The sequence below is a fragment of the Amphiura filiformis genome, chromosome 12 (genome assembly GCF_039555335.1).
Source record: "Amphiura filiformis chromosome 12, Afil_fr2py, whole genome shotgun sequence".
In the NCBI taxonomy this organism is placed as follows: Eukaryota; Metazoa; Echinodermata; class Ophiuroidea; order Amphilepidida; family Amphiuridae; genus Amphiura; species Amphiura filiformis.
Window position 1 is genome coordinate 67,175,338 of NC_092639.1, and position 14,732 is coordinate 67,190,069.

A 14,732-nucleotide genomic window follows, 5' to 3' on the forward strand; every position below is an offset into this window, starting at 1 on the left:
TGACTGTTCAAATGCGGGCAATCCCAGAAACGGACGAGGGAGGGATGAGAGTCAAGAACAAAAAAATAATAAATGATTGTATGCGGTCTTAGATCATAGTTCTTCTAAAACAAATCCCCAAAAATCTGAAAAATAAGGTCTTGTACTCCCGGTTTTTTAACATTTTTTTTTTCATATTTGAATTTCCATGTTTGGTATAAAATTTCCAAACTGTTTCACCTGATTGTAATTCATACAGCACAGCTCTGATATATTAAAAACAAGCCTCACAAATCTTATAAGTCATATAGGTTGTATGTTTTCTAAAAGAAAAGACCAAAATGGTATCACGAGTCGTGTGTCAGCATGGTCAGTAAGTGTGTGTGACGTGACTGGACCCCCTCTGAGGCTTCGCCCCCACAACGATCGCAGAAAATATTCCAAACAGCAGTTCGCGATCCCAGAAAGGAAATTATTTTTAGCTGCCCTGGTTGGGTGTCGGATAATACTATAACACTTGAAGATGAGGCCAAAGAGAGATATTCTATATCAAAATCGCACCTGTCTAAAAAGAGATGAAGGGAATTCAACGAATCATATAAATAATGAAGACGAAACTGCCACACTAAGCAAACTGATGGATCATCGGAGGGGGAGAGGAAAGAGGAAGAAAAGGAGGGGTAGTGATGTAGAAGATAATGTAGAGGGAAACAGATCATAGCTAAAGAACAAGTTAATAATCAACAAGTTGACGGCGGTGAGGCAGTGCAGCTACTGAATGGAAGAGAGTAAATCTCAAGACACTGGTTGTGTAAATTTTGAGGAATTCACATAATTGTTCAAAACATAAGAGCCTTAAAAGAGGAAGGTGTTGTGTTAGAATATGGAAATGGTTGAGGAAATTTACAATTCATCATGAGACTAGGTATTCAATGTAATTCAAGAGGAAAAAAAGAAGATGCGTGAATGCAGGTTGAAATAGGGCACCTATCTGAGGAAATTTATACAACGCGGCAATTAGGAATTTATGGACACATTGTAGTCATTAATTATGTGATGTATTCTACAGGGTTCACAAGATGAGAGTCCCCCAAGACATAGTTATGCATCAAGTGAGCGGGTTTTTGTTGCTATCTTTTATCATCTTCACAGGGAAAAAAGCCAGTTATGAAAATTTAGGCCATAAAAGTTGCATTTCTCTACATCAGCTTCTTATCCCTTTATGCATCGATTTGTGTTCGACAACTTTTTCACTTTATGTAATGTTCCCGATTTAGGTGTCACATATTCAAAAACATTATAATGAAAAACGTTTTAAATTTACGCATGTTAATTGAAGCTAACGTAGAAAACTTTTGCTTATAACATAAATTTCATAAATGGTTCTCACTTAACAATAACGCATGTTTGGAATGTAATAAAAATAAAGTTATTGAAAACATAATAAGTTTCTTTTTTATTAATTTGCTTTAAGTGAAAAACATTAATATGATGCATAAAAAGCATATGTATTATAGTCGAAAATTTCATAAATGGCTGTATGGAAATATGTGTTGAATCTTTGAAATAGCGTATTTTGCTGCCAAAATAACAAATTTCGCGCGAAGTGCACAAAAACTGCCATTTTTAAGCTAAAATTGTTAAATATGATATTAAACTCGTGGGCAAATGAGCGCGAAGCGCGAGAAAAAAAATGGGGTTTTTTAATGGTCAAAAATGAGCTTAAGTTATCATTTGCCGTTACAGACCGGGTGTGATTGCGTGGACCACTCCTCTCTCGTCGAATATGGGAGATTCGTAAAGAACTTTTTACGGTCCCCTAATACCCCAGGCCCAGGGGTAACGCATCCCTTTAACCCACCCCTCCTTAACGGCGGTAGGCCTAATGCATTTTCCCTCCATATTTTTGTCATGGTCATTGTTGTACTCCAGGTGGGCAACCCAGGAAAGCCCTTTCTATGCCACTGGCCATTGGCCAATGCTACCTGGAATGATAAATGAGATTAAACAATGATCCAATTTCAGTACCTTGTTCTTCACTTCAAGATCTCCTCCACACTCAATGAGTAGGACGCAAATGTCAACCCGGTTTTTTACTGATAGGTCATATTCCTTACAGGCAAGGTGAAGAGGTGTTTCTTGATTCTGTGATTGATAAGAGTGTTTATTCAAATGGAAGGAAAACAAAAATTAAGGATTGTTATATTTTGGGACCTTTTAAAGTTTTTGTCAATAATTGAATTCCATTTTCTTGTCCAGTCTCATTGTTTTGTAAGCAAACTCTTCAGTGTTTCTTGTGTGATATACCTGTGTTGATTTCTATGCAATAAAATAACTATCGAAGGCATTGAAGTTCAAAAGTATCATAAACATTAATAAATATTTAGCTAATTGTCATTCTTGAAAAATGGGGGCTGACTATTCGTCATGATTCTTAGTGCTCTTTTTTAAGTTTGGATACCATAAGTTATGTATTAGGGTACAACAAAATAGGTACATGATTGTACATCATTTGCTCGAGAAGAAAGCGTTTCAGTTGGTTTATTTCTTCTTTGAGATGTTTGCCTTATGAATTTTTCATGTTAAATTATCGAAAATTGTTACTCCAAAGAATTTGATCTTATTCACCCTTTCCAGTATATCATTATCCAATATCATATTATTAGCTATGATTTGTACCAAGTACCAATTATTGAATTTATGGATAGCCTATTAGCCTTATACACCAATTAGCAACGTCTTTTAATCCATTGTTGACAGGATCATATTTAGAAACAATGTCCTTATGTGAATAAGTAATGGTAGCTTCATCAGCAAGCAAGACACATTTTAAAAATGTGCTGTTTATGATATCATCAAAATACCAATGAATAATAATGGGCCTAGAATATAGCCCTGTGGTAGTCATCATATTATACCTTTAAATTGAGATCAACAAAAAATGTAATACAGTGTTTTCTGTTATTTAAAGCATTATGCAAAGTTGAGTGTCGGATAATACTATAATACTCAAAGATAAGGTCAACTAGAGGTAATCTATATCAAAATCGCACCAAAGAGAGAAGAAGAAAATTAAACAACTTGAAAGGAAATGAAGATGAAACTGCAGCACTAAGCAAACAGATGGATCAACTGTAGATAGCTGATGATATGGGAGATTACACAACGACATGGCCTTTTTGGAAAGGACAAGAGGCAAAGTATTAAAATCAAGAAGAGAGATGGAACGGTTCCGGGCACTGAACTACTGGCATAATGGAGAGAATATTTCAGTGCCTTGCTTAATAACGATGGTGGCCTTCCATCGGAACTACTTTCTCCTGCTGCAAAGGACTAGCCCATTCCCACTGATTCATCTTCAAGGCATGAGACAATAAAAGCCATCAATGTCAACAAGGCAGCGGGTCTTTACAACACTCTTACCACAGCATTTAGTGGACCACAAATATCATTGTACCTTTGCCCTCTCTTATAACTAATTACCGGAGAATCACTCTCTTGTCAAGTGCTGTATTCAAAATTTTCAACACGATTATGCTACATAGAATTCGACCCTTTGTGGATCCAACATTGAGAAGTAACCAGTCCGGATTCCGTAGAGGACGCAACTGTGCATAGCAGATACACATCCTTCGAAGGATTATGGAATGGATGGATTTAATGACCACCAACCTCCTCCTTCTGTCACTTCCATCGACTTTAAGAAGGCCTTCGAATCCATCAATACGATCGTTATGTTCTCCATATTACGTCATTATGGTATTCCTGAAACAGTGGCCAATGTCATTCAAATCTGCCTAATTAAGGACGCCATTACTAAAAATTCCTATTTTCGTCAATATCTGGATAACTATATGTAGTAGAATCACAAATCAGATATCTACACCCGTTTTTATGGTCAATCATCTCAAATATGTATAGCTTTCTAGTCAGGATAGTGTCAATCCCGCCCAAAACGCCCAAATTAAAGTAGGTCATTTCAAAAATCACATTTTCATCATTATCTGGAAAACTATAAATGATAATACTGCCAATACGGAGTCTACAGTACTCTACACCCATGTTGTTGTGGTCAAATATTACGCTTTCATTGGTTTTGTTGCTTCCAAATGCAAGGTTTTCCCTAACCTGTAGGCCTACCTATTAACTCAACCAAGCCACCGTCTTTCATGTTATGTTCAGCAAATAATAGACCAAGCAATTACTGCCATCTTTGTTTCCCTTTAGGCCTATAACTCATAGATCATGACAACTAACACTGCCCAAAACCGGCTATTTGCATTATCTGCAAAGAGGCCACACAAAAGGGCCTGGAGTCTTTCCATAAACATAACTGGAAACGGCAAAACATCTGCTGGACTTCGGAAAGCATTTAGAAGTGATCAATTCTCCAGTATCTCACAGGAGATCACAGATGCTGGGGCCCAGATGGCAAACACTACCACTCAGCTTGTCTCAGTCGTTTTAATGCAGTTAAGAGAAAAATAACTCTTGGGAAAGAAACGGCTGAACCACCCCCGGGTGGGGGGGGGGGGCACTCCAACTTTGGAGGTGACGCGTATGTAGGGCTGTTAAGGGTACATACTCTAGTATACTGGTTTGATTGGTCTAAAAAATATTTTCAATTTTTAAGCAAGGCGATATGACTATTAATCAGGTGATTTCAAAAAACAACGAAAAAAACACATGAAAGTGTCCTATTTCGACAATTTTGAATTTTGGTAGATGGTTGTTAAGGACGCTTATTTGTTAGCGATGTATGTAGTCTCATTCACCGTTACGGTTGCCAAAATATTTCAGCCCGAATCGCAGGTCAAATAATCGAAAAGTCGCCCATTTTTTCTCTTTACCATTGGTTTCTATGGGACATGAAACTGTCGGAAGTCGCGGGAGCCAATGTTGAAAAGTCGCCCAATTTTTTTCTTAACCATTGGTTTCTATGGGACAGGAAATTGTCAAAAGTCGCGGGAAAAATCTTTAAAAGTCGCCCAATTGGGCTACCAAATCGCGGGTTTGGCAACCCACGTGTGTAACCACTGTGGTGAAACTAGAAGCGCTGAGTTACATTGACACCCGAGACTGCCTGGTTGATAATATTAATGAGGTGACGTCATGCGTAGTATACTACTAGGCATGTGTATGATTTGCCTGAACTGATGATGTATTGAGGATTAATCATTGCAAGACCATTTGTCAGAATCCAATCAATTAGGGGCTGTGCAATAATTATGAGCCCTGGTGGGAGGATAACATGGGGGAGCAAGACAATTTGGCGATCGGATAAGGCCTAGGGGAGGGGCAAGCAAAATATGGAATCGCATATTATTTTCCTTCTCGCTGCCCTCAGAACATACATGATCATTTGAGGTTTGGAAATTGGGATCACAAAAATTTGGCATGTGCAAGGGGGGGGGCGATTTTTTGACAGGCTGTCTCCCCCTTTACATACCAACCCACTCCCTTTTGGGGGGGCAATGGGGGACGAGGTGAATTGTACGGGGAAGTCATTGACCAAAATTGTGGTAAAAAGTTGAAATTTTTGTAATGGGGGGTACATTGAAAGTGGGTGGGGGGGAACTGGGGAATGAAAAACATTTAGAGGATGCAGTGGCGTAGCCAGGACTTTTTCAGAGGGGGGCAAGGCAAATTTCCAGGGGGAAAAACTTTTGACGAAAATTGTCAAAACTGGGCTAAATGCCCGGGCTGAATGACAAAAAAAGGCCTCAAAATCTTAAATATCAGGGCGGCCAGCATCCCCGGGGGAAATAGGGAGCAAGGCTTCTCACAGAGGGGCAGCTCCATTGCTACGTGTCTAGGGGGAATGCCCCTTGACCCCCCCCCCCCCGCCACCCTAGTGCCGCCACTGCTAGCTACGCCATTTACCACCCCTCGGGCGCGAAATAAACATAATTACCCCACCCCTTAGTTAAATTAAAAAAGATAGAGCCCGAAGCAACAATGTGCGTCTGTGTAACTGTAGATGAACCCTTACATTAATTATCGCTGTATAAAAATTGTTTGACGATCCTTCTGTTTAAAAAAAAATCAAATTTGTTGTGTAATAATTATGAGCCCCCGGGTGCCACAAATTGCTTGCTCCCTACTTCTGCATGCCCAAAATCACCTGCCCGCCCCCTACTTCAGATAGGTTATTTATTTATTTATTTATTTATTTATTTATTTATTTACTTACTTATTTACTTATTTTAAACTTACTTACTTCGGTGTACACCTAAAGAGTAATATTTGAGTGAGTTTGTGAGTGAAAGAAAAATAAAAGAAAGACTAGAAACCACAGTTGTGTTTGACCAAACACGAATATCTATGCCCGTGACCACACCTAACCCCCCTTCCCCTATTCACAAAACGAAAACTTATACCCCTTGGTATCAGCTTTAAATGATATAAGTATCATTATCATAGCACCTAAAATATTTTTAAAAAAACGCAAATGCACAAATTAATATATGCGAGGATCGGAAATAAACGATGCAAGCTCGAGAAATTATAATTTAAATGGTGTGATTGGGGCTCGAGCAAACTGGCATATGAAAATATTGAAAGAGAACAAATCAGGACTCAGCGGGGATCGAACCCCGGTCGCTGGATTGTCGGGAGGGGCTAGGTTTGGGCATCGTCAGTCTTTCGCATATCGCATCCAAAACATATCACGATATCGACATCCGACGATATTTTTATCAATACATGCATGCATGCCATATCAGAAGTTCAAAAAGTATAGGCCTACGGGTGCAAAACGGCCCGGCAAACAGTGAAGCATCAAGTATACAAATAAACAAGTACAAAACATACTTCAATCCACTGCCATCGTTCAAAACAGCTTCTTTATATCCGAAACGTTATTAAAAACAGTATGAATTCAACCATTTGCCGCTATTTTGCATTGCATGAACATTGAACATTTCGTTGGTCGATCGTGGCCTCCTGAGTGGATGGGAGACCACTGCTGCCCTCATACACATTGAACATTTCGTTGGTCATGGCCTGCTGAGTGGATGGGAGACCACTGCTGCCCTCATACACATTGAACATTTCGTTGGTCATGGCCTCCTGAGTGGATGGGAGACCAATTACACATATTGCCCCCTGTAGCCCATGACTTTTGACCTCTGGGATCGGGGATACCCTAGGATGTTTCTAGGGGTCATGGGCCATCATTGTACCAAGTATGGGCCCCGAGGCTACTTTAGTTCTTGAGCTAGAGGAGTGCAAAGGACTGATCTTGAGAAGGAGAAGGAGAACTAGAAACCACAGTTGTGTTTGACCAAACACGAATATCTATGCCCGTCGCCCACACTCTCTCTAACACCCCACCAGACCATCACTCTCTCTTATACTCCACCAGACACTCACTCGCTCTAAAACACCACCAAGCTGGCCCTACTCTCTCTAATACCCCACCATGCCTTCACTCTCTCTTATACTACCCCCATCAGACCATCAATCGCTCTAAAACACCACCAGACTGGACCATACTCTCTCTAATACCCCACCAGATCCTCATTCTCTCTTATACTCCACCAGACACTCACTTGCTCTAAAACACCACCAGGCTGGCCCTACTCTGTCTAATACCCCACCAAGCCTTCACTCTCTCTTATACCCCCACTATACACTCACTCTCTCTAAAACACCACCAGACTGGCCCACACTCTCTAATACCCCACCAGAGCCTTCACTCTCTCTTATACCCCCATACACTCACTCTCTCTAAAACACCACCAGACTGACCCACACTCTCTCTAAATACCCCACCAGACCCCCACTCTCTCTTATACTCCACCAGACACTCACTCTAAAAAACACACCCCACCCAACTCCACCAGACTGGCCCCATACTCTCTCTAATACCCCACCAAGCCATCACTCTCTCTTATACTCCATCAGACCCTCATTCTCTCTGAAACACCACCAGACTGGAGAATACCCCTTTAATCCCAAAACATTTTGTCCCTTTAAGCGGTTAACCTCTTAACCCCATTGTACGTCGTGACGTTTATTTGAAGCCTTCATCATTGCAAATACAGGTAGCTACCAAAATTCTACCTATTGCGATACACTGTGTTAACCAGTCGTACCTATTTTGCTTTTTAAAGCATATGAACTTTGACCTCTGGGGTTGTGGCTAGCATAGCATACTTCTAAGGTCATAGGCCATCATTGTACCAAGTATGAACCCTGAGGGCGCTATAGTTTTTGAGCTAGAGCTGTTTGAAATTTTACACATATTGCCCCCTGTAGCCCATGACCTTTGACCTCTGGGGTCAGATGTACCCTTGGATGATGCAAGGGGTCATGGGCCATCAGTATGGGCCCCGAGGCTACTTTGGTTCTTGAGATAGAGGAGTGCAAAAAAGTGGTCTTGAGAAGAAGAAGGAGGAGAAGGAGACGGAGAAGACTAAACACAACAAATACAATATCTCTGCCCCGTTGCACGGGCATAGATAAGGAGAAGGAGAACTAGAAACCACAGTTGTGTTTGACCAAACACGAATATCTATGCCCGTGACCACACCTAACCCCCCTTCCCCTATTCACAAAACGAAAACTTATACCCCTTGGTATCAGCTTTAAATGATATAAGTATCATTATCACAGCACCTAAAATATATTAAAAAAACCGCCCAATTGGGCGCCAAATGCACAAATTAATATATGCGAGGATCGGAAATAAACGATGCAAGCTCGAGAAATTATAATTTAAATGGTGTGATTGGGGCTCGAGCAAACTGGCATATGAAAATATTGAAAGAGAAAAAATCAGGACTCAGCGGGGATTGAACCCGGTCGCTGGATTACCGGTCCAGAGCTTTACCACTATGCTACCTGAGTTTACAGTCGGTACTCGGGCAATCTCAACTTAAGTCCCCATGATAACTCTCTCATTGTGTCTCAGCGGCCAATTATATATAAAATAATGAAGAAGGAGGCGGCCTATATGCTTCACCCTAGCAGGGCGTAAGACAATGCGTAACACAAATTAATATATGCGAGGATCGGAAATAAACGATGCAAGCTCGAGAAATTATAATTTAAATGGCGTGATTGGGGCTCGAGCAAACTGGCATATGAAAATATTGAAAGAGAAAAAATCAGGACTCAGCAAAAATCAAATTTGTTGTGTAATAATTATGAGCCCCCGGGTGCCAAAAATTGCTTGCTCCCTACTTCTGCCTGCCCAAAATCACCTGCCCGCCCCTACTTCAGATAGGTTATTTATTTATTTATTTATTTATTTATTTATTTATTTATTTATTTATTTATTTATTTACTTATTTACTTATTTTAAACTTACTTCAGTGTACACCTAAAGAGTAATATTTGAGTGAGTTTGTGAGTGAAAGAAAAGTAAAAGAAAGACTAGAAACCACAGTTGTGTTTGACCAAACACGAATATCTATGCCCGTGACCACACCTAACCCCCCTTCCCCTATTCACAAAACGAAAACTTATACCCCTTGGTATCAGCTTTAAATGATATAAGTATCATTATCATAGCACCTAAAATATTTATAAAAAAACGCAAATGCACAAATTAATATATGCGAGGATCGGAAATAAACGATGCAAGCTCGAGAAATTATAATTTAAATGGTGTGATTGGGGCTCGAGCAAACTGGCATATGAAAATATTGAAAGAGAAAAAATCAGGACTCAGCGGGGATCGAACCCCGGTCGCTGGATTGTCGGGAGGGGCTAGGCTTGGGCATCGTCAGTCTTTCGCATATCGCATCCAAAACATATCACGATATCGCCATCCGACGATATTTTTATCAATACATGCATGCATGCCATATCAGAAGTTCAAAAAGTATAGGCATACGGGTGCAAAACGGCCCGGCAAACAGTGAGGCATCAAGTATACAAATAAACAAGTACAAAACATACATATCAGAAGTTCAAAAAGTATAGGCCTACGGGTGCAAAACGGCCCGGCAAACAGTGAAGCATCAAGTATACAAATAAACAAGTACAAAACATACTTCAATCCACTGCCATCGTTCAAAACAGCTTCTTTATATCCGAAACGTTATTAAAAACAGTATGAATTCAACCATTTGCCGCTATTTTGCATTGCATGAACATTGAACATTTCGTTGGTCGATCGTGGCCTCCTGAGTGGATGGGAGACCACTGCTGCCCTCATACACATTGAACATTTCGTTGGTCATGGCCTGCTGAGTGGATGGGAGACCACTGCTGCCCCTCATACACATTGAACATTTCGTTGGTCATGGCCTCCTGAGTGGATGGGAGACCAATTACACATATTGCCCCCTGTAGCCCATGACCTTTGACCTCTGGGGTCGGGGATACCCTAGGATGTTTCTAGGGGTGATGGGCCATCATTGTACCAAGTATGGGCCCCGAGGCTTCTTTGGTTCTTGAGCTAGAGGAGTGCAAAGAAGTGGTCTTAAGAAGGAGGAGGAGGAGGAGGAGAAGAAGGAGAAGGAGTAGACTAAACACAACAAATACAATATCTTTGCCACCGTTCCACGGGCATAGATAAGGAGAAGTCGAAGACTAAACACAACAAATACAATATCTATGCCCCGTTGCACGGGCATAGATAAAAATAACTCAATCCGACACGCTAGCTCATTAATATTCATGACCTGCTCTATGCAGTGGCGCATATGCATATGTCAACAGAATGCGGCCATTTAAATTTTTTTTGTCCGGAGAGACGTCAAGTAGAGGAATATAAAATGGAAATTGCCTCCTTTTGAGCTGACCGATGTAAGTAAACCGTGTGGCATATTAATTATGCTCCAACGTACACTATCAACGTTCCCATTTTAGTTGATTTTGAGCGCTAACTTTCGACAAAATTACATTTTTGTCCCAAACACATGTGCTAGCGTAGAAATGTAATTAAGCTGAAATTAGATTACACAGCCATCTAAACCGCCCAAATCTGAAAAATTGGTCGATAATATGTTACATGTGCTTGAATACCAACATGCCTGGATGTCTTGCAAAGTTGAAATTTTGGGAAATAATGAATCAATCTATGAATTCCTGAGAGTTTAAAGACAGTTTGACAGATTCAAAAGTTCAGTCGAAAATTTACGTTTTCTAGAACTTGTAAATTGTATTTCGGAGGCTCAGATATTAAAATGTTATAGCAAGAATGTAATTTTGGAATGTTTGACATATGCCTACAATTTGGTAGAGAAATCGGTGTGAAGTATAACATAATGTCAATGGTCCAAAAATAAAACAGCGAGTGGTGCAAGCGAGGACCCAAGTCATAGGCTTCCAGTGAAAATCTGATTAAGGCTATAAAAATAACAATGAGAAAATAGTAATATATAAACCTTTACCTTTAAGATGAGGTATAACTTTTATCTTTCTGATGATTATTTCTGGGCCAAATGTGATATTTAATGTAGCAAATTCATCCCATTTTTTTGCTCAAAACCTCATAAGAGGCAGTAACCTTAAGACCCCATTTTTCAGCATCGCTGTCACCCAGACCCCATATTTTTTTACGAACACATGTTCTGTCACCCGAAGACCCCTTATTTTTTCATTTGATCTGTCACCCAAAGACCCTTACTTGTTCAATTTTAACAGCAACTTTCATTTATCACTGATTTTGTCACCTATTGTTATAAAACAAAGAAATTTGAAGCCATTTAGAACTAGAAATTCGATTTTCGAGGTTTCTGTTGCGCTGTTTCGGCTCTCACCCAAACATTTGCAGGCAGCAGCTTACTCAGCGCCAATATTGCAACATTGAAACAAACAACTATACAAACATCCAATCCAACCCAACCCACCCTACTCCCATAGTCAATGAGGATAAAGTGCCTTGCCCAAGGACACAACACGTTGGCACGAGCGGGGCTCGAACTCGCAACCTATGCATTATGAGTCGGGCGCCTTATCCACTCGGCCACACGTGCCCCCACGTGTGGCCGAGTGGATAATAATAATAATAATAATAATAATAATAATAATAATAATAATAATAATAATAATAATAATAATAATAATAATACAAACCATGTCTGCCATATTGACATTTCCACCATGGTCTATTAACACCTGTACGACGTCACTGTGTCCGTTCTTGGAGGCATAATGCAGTGGTGACTTGCCACCCTAGGAGGAAGGAAACAAACAATAAAATCAGCAACATGTATGGGAACGTGATAGTGTTTAGTCGGCTTAAGGTGATACTGTCTGGATCTTGACTTGTATCATGTAATACGTAAATTATCATCATCATAATAATAATAATAACAATAATAATAATAATAATAATAATAATAATAATAATAATAATAATAATAATAATAATAATAATGCAAACCATGTCTGCCATATTGACATTTCCACCATGGTCTATTAACACCTGTACGAAGTCACTGTTTCCGTTCATGGAGGCATAATGCAGTGGTGACTTGCCACCCTAGGAGGAAGGAAACAAACAATAAAATCAGCAACATGTATGGGAACGTGATAGTGTTTAGTCGGCTTAAGGTGATACTGTCTGGATCTTGACTTGTATCATGTAATACGTAAATTATCATCATCATAATAATAATAACAATAATAATAATAATAATAATAATAATAATAATAATAATAATAATAATAATAATAATAATAATAATAATACAAACCACGTTTGCCATATTGACATTTCCTCCATGGTCTATTAACACCTGTACGACGTCACTGTGTCCGTACGTGGAGGCATAATGCAGTGGTGACTTGCCATGATACTAGGAGGAAGAAAACAAACAATAAAATCAGCTACATGTATGAGAATGTGATAGTGTTTAGTCGGTTTAAGGTGATACTGTCTGGATCTTGACTTGTATCATGTAATACGTAAATTATCATAATAATAATAATAATAATAATAACAATAATAATAATAATAATAATAATAATAATAATACAAACCACGTCTGCCATATTAACATTTCCACCATGGTCTATTAACACCTGTACGACGTCACTGTGTCCGTTCTCGGAGGCATAATGCAGTGGTGACTTACCAAACTAGGAGGAAGGAAACAAACAATTACATCAGCAACATGAATGGGAACGTGCTTTTAAGGTGATGCTGTCTGGATGTATAATACCATTATTCTTCCAGATTCGCTGGTGTGGGCTGGTTGAGGAATCATGATGACGCTACATATACATTGGTTTTATTGAACAGTTACAAAAAGGGGTTACATTGACAAAAATCAAGAAAACTTGCTAATACATAGCCTTTCCATTGTTTAATTTTTTTTATTTCAGTTTACAAATTTTTCGGTACATGGCAAATTGCTCAACGATAGCACACACTTACTAGCCATGGCTACAAATACCATCAGACATTCTGGACCAACAATCTAATACTACAATATACTAGTAAGACACAACCTTTTATCACAATTTTAACGATTATACATTTTGGGTTTTTAGGCAAATTGTTGACACTAAATGAATTGTCTAAGCGTTTTAATGTTGTTTGATAACAGATATCAGATTTCAGGTGTGGGTGTGTCGAGAGGAGTAAAAACAACTTTTTATAATTTGTTAGCAATTATGAATTTTATTTGGGTCATTTTTGTCAGTTTTTGGGCCGAAAGAGAATTCCGTAAGCAGTAAGAATAAATGTCACAGAAACGAGAAGCAACTTGTAGGTAATATTATAATTATATTATTTTAGTATCATTTCTAATTTTGCTTAATAATAACAAACTAACTAACGAAAGTTCGAATCCCATGCCGACACATTCCTTCTGGGTTTTTCTTTTGGGGGGGGGGCTGTGTGCCGGTCGGAGTTTGTGTTTATTTGTTGTCATGTTTAATCATAACATTTTGGGTTGGTAAACTGTTCATTCTTTCTTAACTAACGAAAGCTCGAAACCTCATTAAGATGTCTCAGAGAGTCAGAAACAAACAAGACATCAACTTTTCTAATCAGATATTACATTTTGTCTGTATTTTAATGAAAATTTGGGTGACCGTCTTTTTTGCCAATTTTGGCCCAAATAATAATTTCGACGATCATTTTAATGTTATTTGTTGACTGATATATACTATACATGCAGTATTATGTGTGACTCAAACTTTAGAAAATTGTTGTTCGCAAGACAACCCCATTACCTTTTTTTTTCATTTTTAGGTTATTTTCAGCCGTCTTTGTATTGAAGACTGTAGTGGAAAAAGTGGTCAAGTGCCAAAATACTAATTCTGAGTTTAAAGTTTTGAAATGTATCTGCAGAGCACAAACTTAATAAAACTTGCAGGAGTAATTTTATACGCAATATTCCTCTTTTACAGCAATAAATTAACACCTTGTCACTTACTGATGTTTTACTATCAAATTCAAATCAATATCTTGCACTTGAGTCTATTTTCCACTACAATCATTAGTCAGATTGAAACAAATGGATTTTTCTCAAAATCGAAAGACAATATAAGTTAGAAGTACATATTTTTGGAACGCCCATATCGAGAGAAATAATTTGATGTATCAATTTTGTAAATCGGACGTTGCTAACAATTTGACCTCGTTTGACCTTTGGTTGACCTTGATCTTGCAACTCCTTAAATTAATGTTGTATATCTGACAAACCACATATTGCTGTAATCCTTGTGACCCATCGAGCAATTTGACATTAATTTGAAAGAGATCAGACCAATTTGAGGGGAAAAATTCTAAACCCCAAAGACTTCAAAACAGTCAATAACCCATTTTCGCCAAAATGGCACTT

At 38.8% G+C, this 14,732-nt stretch overlaps 1 long non-coding RNA gene across 1 annotated transcript; it reads right to left on the reverse strand.

Annotated features, from left to right (window-relative positions):
- Positions 1-2,030: 2,030 nt before the first annotated feature.
- On the reverse strand, positions 2,031-12,511 carry LOC140165474 (uncharacterized). Its single transcript, XR_011860735.1, has 3 exons — positions 12,323-12,511; positions 12,013-12,111; positions 2,031-2,124 (listed from the first exon to the last, which is right to left on the reverse strand). It is a non-coding gene; the product is annotated as an uncharacterized lncRNA (long non-coding RNA).
- Positions 12,512-14,732: the final 2,221 nt, after the last annotated feature.